The following is an 8,250-nucleotide window of genomic DNA, read 5'->3' as shown; positions in this document are numbered from 1 at the left end:
GTAGGGGGCAAGTTGCCTGATCTGACAATATTGGCTTTCATAACATTTGTTTGCAGTGCTTGTTCTTGTGCTGCGAAGATCAGACCTTCAGTTTCTTTCTTGATTGTACCCATCTTCAACCATGCCCAAGTTAGGCTGTTGTCACTTTTCCCCTCAATATTTTTTAGATGTTGCCCTTGTAAGGGTTTGTTCTTCCAGCCATTTAATCTATTAATCTGCTTTTTCTTGTATTCAGCCTTTTTTTCATTTGTTTTTAATATGTTCTCTGTTTTCACAGCCTGAAGTAATTTTTCTATACTTCTACTGATGTAATCATTCAGGCCTCTCTTTTCTTCTTCTACTACCTGATGTAATTGTAACAGTCCTCTTCCACCAATTTTTTGGGTAAATACAACCTGTCAACATCACTTTTCAGGTATAAAGAGTGATGCACGTTCACTAGTTTTCGTGTTTTTTGATCCAATTTTTCTAAATCTCTTTGAGTCCAATCTATTATTCCAGCTGGATAGTCGATCACTGGAATTGCCCATCTATTTATGGTCTTGATTGTATTTCCACCATTTAATTTTGACTTCAGATTTTTTCATACTCTCTCAATATATTCTTTCTGAGTCATTTCTTTTACTTTCACATGCAGGATGTTATCTAATTCTAATATTCCAAGATATTTATAATCTTCATTATTTGATAATGATTTCATAATGTCACCATTTCAAGTTCTATTCCATCAATATTTATTACTTTTCCACATTGCATGGAGAGTACTGCACATTTGTCTAAGCCAAATTTCATTTGAATATCATCACTGTACATTTTCACTATATTAAGCAATGATTCAAGTTCAGTGGGACTCTTTGCATACAATTTCAAATTATCCATGTACAGGAGATGGTTTATTTTTCCAGCCTGATCAGAAATATAATAGCCCATTTTTGTTTTCTCTAGGACCATTGTCAAGGGGATTAATGAGATGTTGAATAATAAAGGTGACAAGGAATCCCCTTGAAATATACCTCTTTTGATACAAACTTCCCCAATTTCTTCACCATAGGCCATTAGCATGGTTTTCCATTTTCACATATTTTCCTTAAGGAACAGCCTGATATTTTTCGCTAATTCCAAAAATTTCCAGGCAAGTATTAATCCAACTGTGTGGCAATGAATCAAATGCCTTTTTGTAGTCAATCCATGCCACATTCAAATTCGTTCTTCTTCTTCTTGAATTTTTCAGTTCCATTTTGTCTGTTAGCAGTTGATCTTTAGTGCCTCTTGACTTTTTAAAATTGCCGTTCTGCTCAACAGGGGATATATTGTTCTCCATTAAATAATCATATACTGATGTCGCTAATATCCTTGTGAAAAGTTTGAATGTTGTTGGAAGGCATGTGATTGAACGGTAGTTGCCAGGTTCATTGCCTTTTCCTTCATCCTTCACAATCAGAAATGTGCAGCCATTCTTCACTGTGAGCCATTCTTCACTGGTGGAATTTTGAAGCATTTCATTGAATTGCACAGCCATGCGTTGATGGAAAACTTGTTAGACGCTTTAACAGAAACCCATGCAATTCATCTGACCAGGTGTACTCCAGTTCTTCCCATTCGTCACTTTTCTAGCAACCTTTTCAGTTGTTATTACCACATCATTCATCCGTTTCCCTTTAAATTCTTTACTAATGCCTTTAATCCATGGGGCACTTCTGTTATGTTCTACTAGGCTTTCCAAATTTCTTGGCCAAAATTTCAGGGCATCTTCTTTATATGGGATGATGTTCTTCTGCACTGCATTTTCTTCCAGTGACTTATAGAATACTCACTGATTGCTTCGAAATTGCAAATTTTCTTTATACTGCTTTATTCATCCATCATATCTTTCTATTTTCTTTGCTGTTGCTGTTACCTGTTGTTTTAGTTCTTCTATAATTTCAGCAATTGTTTTCCTTTCCAAATCTTACCTTCGGTATAGCCTATCTTCTTATTTTTCAATTTTCCATCTTTCAGGTATTTCGGGTTACTGGTATCTCCACGTAGTTTATTAATCTTTTCAGTCAGATTTTCCATTTTGGCATGCCAGGCTTTCTCTTTTTTGGCAATTTGTAGCCAAGTTCTGTACATGAGTTGATTTATTTCTTTTAATATGTTGGTTGGAATTGTATTGATGACATCATTGAGTACATTCAGTAAAGTTTCCACTTGTTTTCTTCGTATTTGGTGAATTATAGGCAGTCTTTGTCACTCAATGCCTTGGTGGACATGACTCAAAATTTTTCCTTTCAGAACACTTTGCTGTTCATTCAGATGATGATGATGATGATGTATGAGTGCCAAGAGTTGTGTTTTGGGAGACCTGTGGGACCAAAGTCCAAGATTCTTCACAAAGGAACCCATTCTTTTGTTTCACCAAGTCAAGAAACCATCAAGAATGCAAAGTCTTTTGGGCCCCTGCTGAGCTGGAATGGATTTGAACCGACAACCCAAGGGGAATGTAATTTGTTAATACGTCAGTGGGCAAAAAAAAAAATAATCACAAAGTACCATCTGGCAGCAGCAATAACAGCTGTGTATGTATATTCATTCATCTATGTGTCATGGTTAGGGGCTCTCTTGCTTTTACAGCCCCTAGGGGGTCTAAAGAAATCAGTTCAATGGCAAAAGATTTTTAAAAGTCTCTTGTTTGCATGGAAACAAGCACGAACAGTTGTCTCTGGATTTCACCTATGAGTAGTTGGTCTTTGAGTAGAGAAGATTGATAAAGTATCTTAACTCTAGCGGGTGAAGCCACTGCCAAGCTCAGTAAAGTCTGGCCAGGGAAAAATTAAAATAGTGCTGATAAAAAAAAAAGAATCATCTCCCCATCCCCCTCCCATCCCCCAAATCCTATCCTAAATATTTCTTATTTCCCCTAATCTGCTTCTTCATCTTAAAGCTTTAGCTGGCATTTGGCATTGTAGAAAAATGGACTGAATCAGTTCTCAGTTGTACTATTTCTGGCTCAGAGCTCTTGCGAGACTGTGCCAAGAGATTCAAAACAATATGTTTGGAGAAGCTTCTTAAAATGAACTCTCTGAGATGTAATCTTTCCTTATGGCTACTGCAAGTCATTTAGCTTTTGTCAACCTGGAGCCTTGCAAGGAATGCTCCCATTTCCTCTTCAGGTTTCTGAAGGCATCCCAGTCCACCATACCAAGACTGTACTACTGAGCTGTATAGTCACTGTCAGGATCAGGCCTGTGCAAGGGAGTATTGGGGTGCTACAGGGGCCCAGGAGCTGTTCAAGGACCCAGCTGATATGAGCTCACCTATCACCCCATGTATGTGTAGGAGGGGGCAGTAGGGGAATGGCACAGCTGGCCAAGTCAGAATGGGGCAGTAGCACTAGCAGAATTGCTGGGCCCAGCTTGGCTTGGTTATAGCTGCCAGTAGCCCTCTGGGATTCTTTCCAGTAAGTTATGGGGCCAACCTGCCTCAAGCTTGTGAAGGACGAGATAGGCGAAGCTATTAATTGGCAGAGTAACCCAGGCCAATAGCAAAAGAATCGACCTGAAGGGAACTGGGAGGAATGACCAGGAAAGCCTGGGCATGCATGAAGTCAAAATAGGAGTGGAGCAAATGTACAACAGAGAAAATCGCAAAGGCTGACCTAGAAACATTTATCTGGCTCCAGGGACATCAGGAACCGAATGCCAGTTCTGGTGCACAAGTTGAGCCTGTGACTGTGACTGTTGAGTGGTTCAGCAACAGTAGGGGGGCCCAAGCTCTTAATCCCAAATTTGGGGTTCAAGGAGTCTGGAGCTTGGGGGCTGGATCAGAGTGCAGGACCAAAGAGGCAAAAAACAGAATATGAGGTCGGTGAGGCCAAGTTCCAGGAAGTCACACTGACTTAAGCCAGAGAAGAGCACTAAAGAGCCACATTGACTTAGAGTCTGTCTACATGATACTTCTTACACTAGGATGCTCAAGTGAAGGGAGATGCAATGTTAGCCGGGACATGTAGTTTAAAAAAACAGAACTGAAGGCTCTGTCAATTTCCCCTGTCTACAGGAGGGTAGTTTAAAAAGGCAGCTGGCAGAGATGCTCCTCAAAGGGTTTGTTAATTAGATGCAGTTAACAAACTCTATGAGGAGCAATCAGGTTCTGTCTATTCAAACTACCCTCCTGTGGAGAGGGGAAATTGACAGAACCTCCAGCTTTTAAACTACACCTCCCGTATAACATTGCATCTCCCATCAATTGAGCACCCTTGTGTAAGAAGTATTGTGTAAAGACACTGTCAGAGACGGCTCTCCACAAAGCAGCAAGTGGTTCTCACTGAGAAGACAGCTGGCAATCTGGGCTTTCTAGAGCCTGAAGCTTTGTGATTGGCTCCTTCAGTCATGTGCTAGAACTCAGTCATGTGATTCCAGACCAGGGAGAAAACTGCACCCCACTTGCTTTGTTATTTGTGAGTGGCAGCAACTAATTCTGTTGTGCAGGTTGTAAGCTGCTGCCGGGCATGATGGGGTCTTGATCCGAGGCCCACCCAGGTGTCTTGCAAGATGTCCAGCAAAACTTGGGGGTGCAGTGAAGAAATCTTTTCTCAAGAGAGGCAGGGAAAGTGTGTTTTACAGCTCAGAATCCTGAAGGTCTGTTCCCGGGGCCTGAAATGCAACCAGCAGAAGGTACTTTATTACATTATTATGAGAGCTGGATTGGTGGTGTGGTTCGAGTGTCAGACTGGAATCTGGGAGACCCAGGTTTGAATCCCCACTCTGCCATAGATGGCAGTCCTGGGCTAGTGACACAGTCTCGGCTGCATCTACCTCACAAAGTTGTTGTGTGCATAAAATGGAGGATAGAAGAATAATGTAAGCCGCTTGGGGTCCCCATTGGGGAGAAAGGAGGGGTATAAATGAAGTAAATACATAAAAAGACTGAGTAGAAACCCAGGTTCCCAGTTAAGGTTGCCAGGTCCAGCTTCGGGGATTTCTGGGGATTTGGGGGGTGGAGCCTGGAGAGGGCAGAGTTTGGGGAGGGGCCTCAGAATGGTATCAAGCAGGGGTGGGGAAACTTTTTTCTGCCAAGGGCCAATTGAGATATTTATAACATCATTCGCGGGCCAAACAAAATTATCAACTTAAAAATTAGCCTGCTATATTTGGTCAAACATTTAAGTAACTCACCCCTAATGTGATGGTTGGAACTGCTTCTCTTTGGTCATTTTCTCCTCACAGTAGTAAAAACTGGAGTGTCTGCTGGAAGCTACTTTGAGGGGCTACAAACTGACCTTGCCAATGTCCAATACCCACCAAGCGCACGAAGCAATAGGCACAGCATGATTGCTTCTGCGCCACATGTCCCACAGTACTGCTGCCGGGTCGGACCAGGAGGCGCAAGCGCACGAAGCAACAGTCTGATTGCTTCTGCACCGTGCATCCCGAGGCGCTGCCGCCGGGTCGAGGTGGATCGGGACGGGGGTGGAAGCGCACAAAGCAACAGGCACAGCCTGGTTGCTTCTGTGCTGCACGGCCCGTGGCGCTGGTGCCAGATCGGGGGGCATTGGGGGGCCAGCATGGACCACAGCGCCTCCTTCAGAGAGCTGTGCTCGAAGTGGCTGCTGGCTCCGCCTTAATGGCCGCGCAAGCCCTACGGGCCAGACCAAATGATTTTGCAGACCATAACCGGCCTGCGGGCCGGACATTCCCCACCCCTGCCATAAAGTCTACCTTCTAAAGCAGCCCTTTTCTCCAGGGGAACTGATCTCTGACACCTGGAGATCAGTTGTAATTCCAGGAGATCTCCAGCCACCACCTGGTGGTTGGCAACCCAATTCCTGGTGTTTGTATAAGACTTGGCCAGTGCAGAGGGCTTCATCCTGCCAACCGTCATAGTGGCTGAGGGTGCACATCTATGTTCTCTTCTGTGCTTGTAGAAGGCTGTGGGGTCTAAGCACACACAGACATGTTGAGTGATTTTCCATGTTGAGTGACTTTAGCCAGGTCACAGCCAACGCTTGCTGTTGACTTTCTGAGCCACATTCTCACCCACCTGTGCTCTTTCACAAGTTGTACCATAGTTTGAATGAAGGAGACTGTTTTGTTGAGAAAAGTGTCGGGGCCGGGGTCTCTGAAGGACCGTCTTCTCCCATGAATTTGCCCCTCAGTTTCAGTGGCCCTTTAGAGGTTAGGCAGTGGCTACTGGGAAGAGGGTCTTTTCAGTGGAGGCACCCCACTTGAAAACTTTCCTTCTAGACATGGTTGCCTGATGCCATCATTATTATCTTTCAGGTGGTAGGTGAAATCAGTGCTCTTCTCTCCCCCTGCCCTAGTTTTTTGACTGCTGGTTTGTCTGCTTTGGTTATTTTATTAATGGTTTAAATTTTTTATAATGTATTTTTGTTGTGTTTTTGACATTTGATTTGCAAGTTGCCTTGGTGGACACAGGGCATAAATGTCTCAATAAATTATTATCAAATAAATAATAAAGAAGCAAATCCATCAGCTGAAGTCTTGGAACTCTCATTCCTTACAAACCATATACAGTGTTCTGTGCAGAGTGTTAAAATGGTGTTTATAAAAACAAACGGGTATAGGGAGGGAGGGTCGGTTGATAAACTGTGATCAGGACCCTGGCAGAAGAATGAGCCCTGAAGAATGTTTGCCCAAATAACTAGACAGAGCAAGGTAATAAAGCTCCTTGCTGCTTCACAAAGGACTGGCTCTCACGGGGCTCAGGAAATCAGTCCCCGCTTCAAAACTCTCACCATCCATGAACTCATTAGGTGAGCTTTAGGCTAGCCACTGTTAACTCCAGCATCATACAAACAAATTCACCTGGCGGGGGGGATACTAATATGGCCATAGTGGAAAGTATAGCTTAAACAATGCCAAGAGCCACTATGGCCCCTCAAACAAAGATGGCATCAGCCCCCATCTACAAGATAGACCATGTCTGTGGCTATTATCCATTCAAGGGAAACTGGACTGCCAGGGTTCTGAACCCCAATTCCCCCTCAGCAGCCCAAGGTTAAGAAGTCACTCCCAAGTCACCCAAGTCACCATAGCCCTGTTTGCAAGTTCTACATACAATCTACATATGCACTTGATTTTTCTTTATAGGTGCTTTGAGTAATTTTCATAATTACTTTCCATGCATATGCAGCTGAATGTGTGATTTAAACCCTAATTTTATCCAAGCGCAGGTCCCTGGTTTCATTTGCAAAGTGAACGTGCATTTGCACAACGTGTGTATGCACGTACATGCAGAAAGTACATGAGTTCACTGTAACATGTGAACAGGGGTCATATACAGAAGATGGAGTAGTCATCACAGTTGTCTGCTTCCCATTGATCTTGGTGGTGGTGGTGGTGAGGGGGGGCGGAATAACAGCCACCCATGAGAGCACGTCAGCACGCAGCCATTTTTACCAATGACACTCTACACTGTACCATGGTGGTTCTCCAGCTTCCAAAGTAATTTGCTTCCAAATGATGAGCCAGAAAGCAGAAGTGACACCCCCCGCCCCCAACAGAGGCAACAGGCAGTCACCATTTCCTTGAGATGCAGGAATGCCTGTTCAAACAAAAGCCTACCTTTGATTAAAGTCCAGCTCACCAGGAAGACAGAAAGTAAGGTTGCCAAGTCTGGGTTGGAAAATTCCTGGGGATTTGGGGGGTGGAGCCTGGAGAGGGCAGGGTTTGGGGAGGGGAGGGACGTCAACAGAGTATAATGTCACAGAGTCCACCATCCAAGGCAGCCTTTTCTCCAGGGGAACTTATCTCTGTCACTTGGAAATCAGTTGTAATTCTGGGAGAGCTCCAGCCACCACCTGGAGACTGGCAGCCATAACAAAAGTGGGCCCAGCTAGAAAAGGTGAAGAAGGTATATGAGTGAAAAGGTCCAGTGGCGCTTCCTGGTCAGGCAAAGAACAAGGAGGATCAGGAATGTGGTGTTAGGAACTATCTTCCTTCTGGCTGAGGCCAAAACTCACACTGTCCTTCCTCACTTGCTCACTATAATTCTTATTCACATGGGCAGAAGTTATAGGCACTATAGAGGAGCCTGTGTCATTCACTGCTGTAGCACAGAGGTTCAGGGGTTAAGAATCCCACTGCTGCCATGGGCCTTGGGGAAGCCACTCCTCTCAGCCCCAGCTCCCCAGCTGTTGTTATGGAGAGAATCAGGGCTTTTTTTCAGCTGGAACGCGGGGGAACGGAGTTCCGGAACCTCTTGAAAATGGTCACATGGCTGGTGGCCCCGCCCCCTGATCTCCAGACA

The sequence above is a fragment of the Eublepharis macularius genome, chromosome 13, assembly GCF_028583425.1.
Source record: "Eublepharis macularius isolate TG4126 chromosome 13, MPM_Emac_v1.0, whole genome shotgun sequence".
Classification (NCBI taxonomy): Eukaryota; Metazoa; Chordata; class Lepidosauria; order Squamata; family Eublepharidae; genus Eublepharis; species Eublepharis macularius.
Note: the sequence above shows the minus strand (reverse complement) of the source record.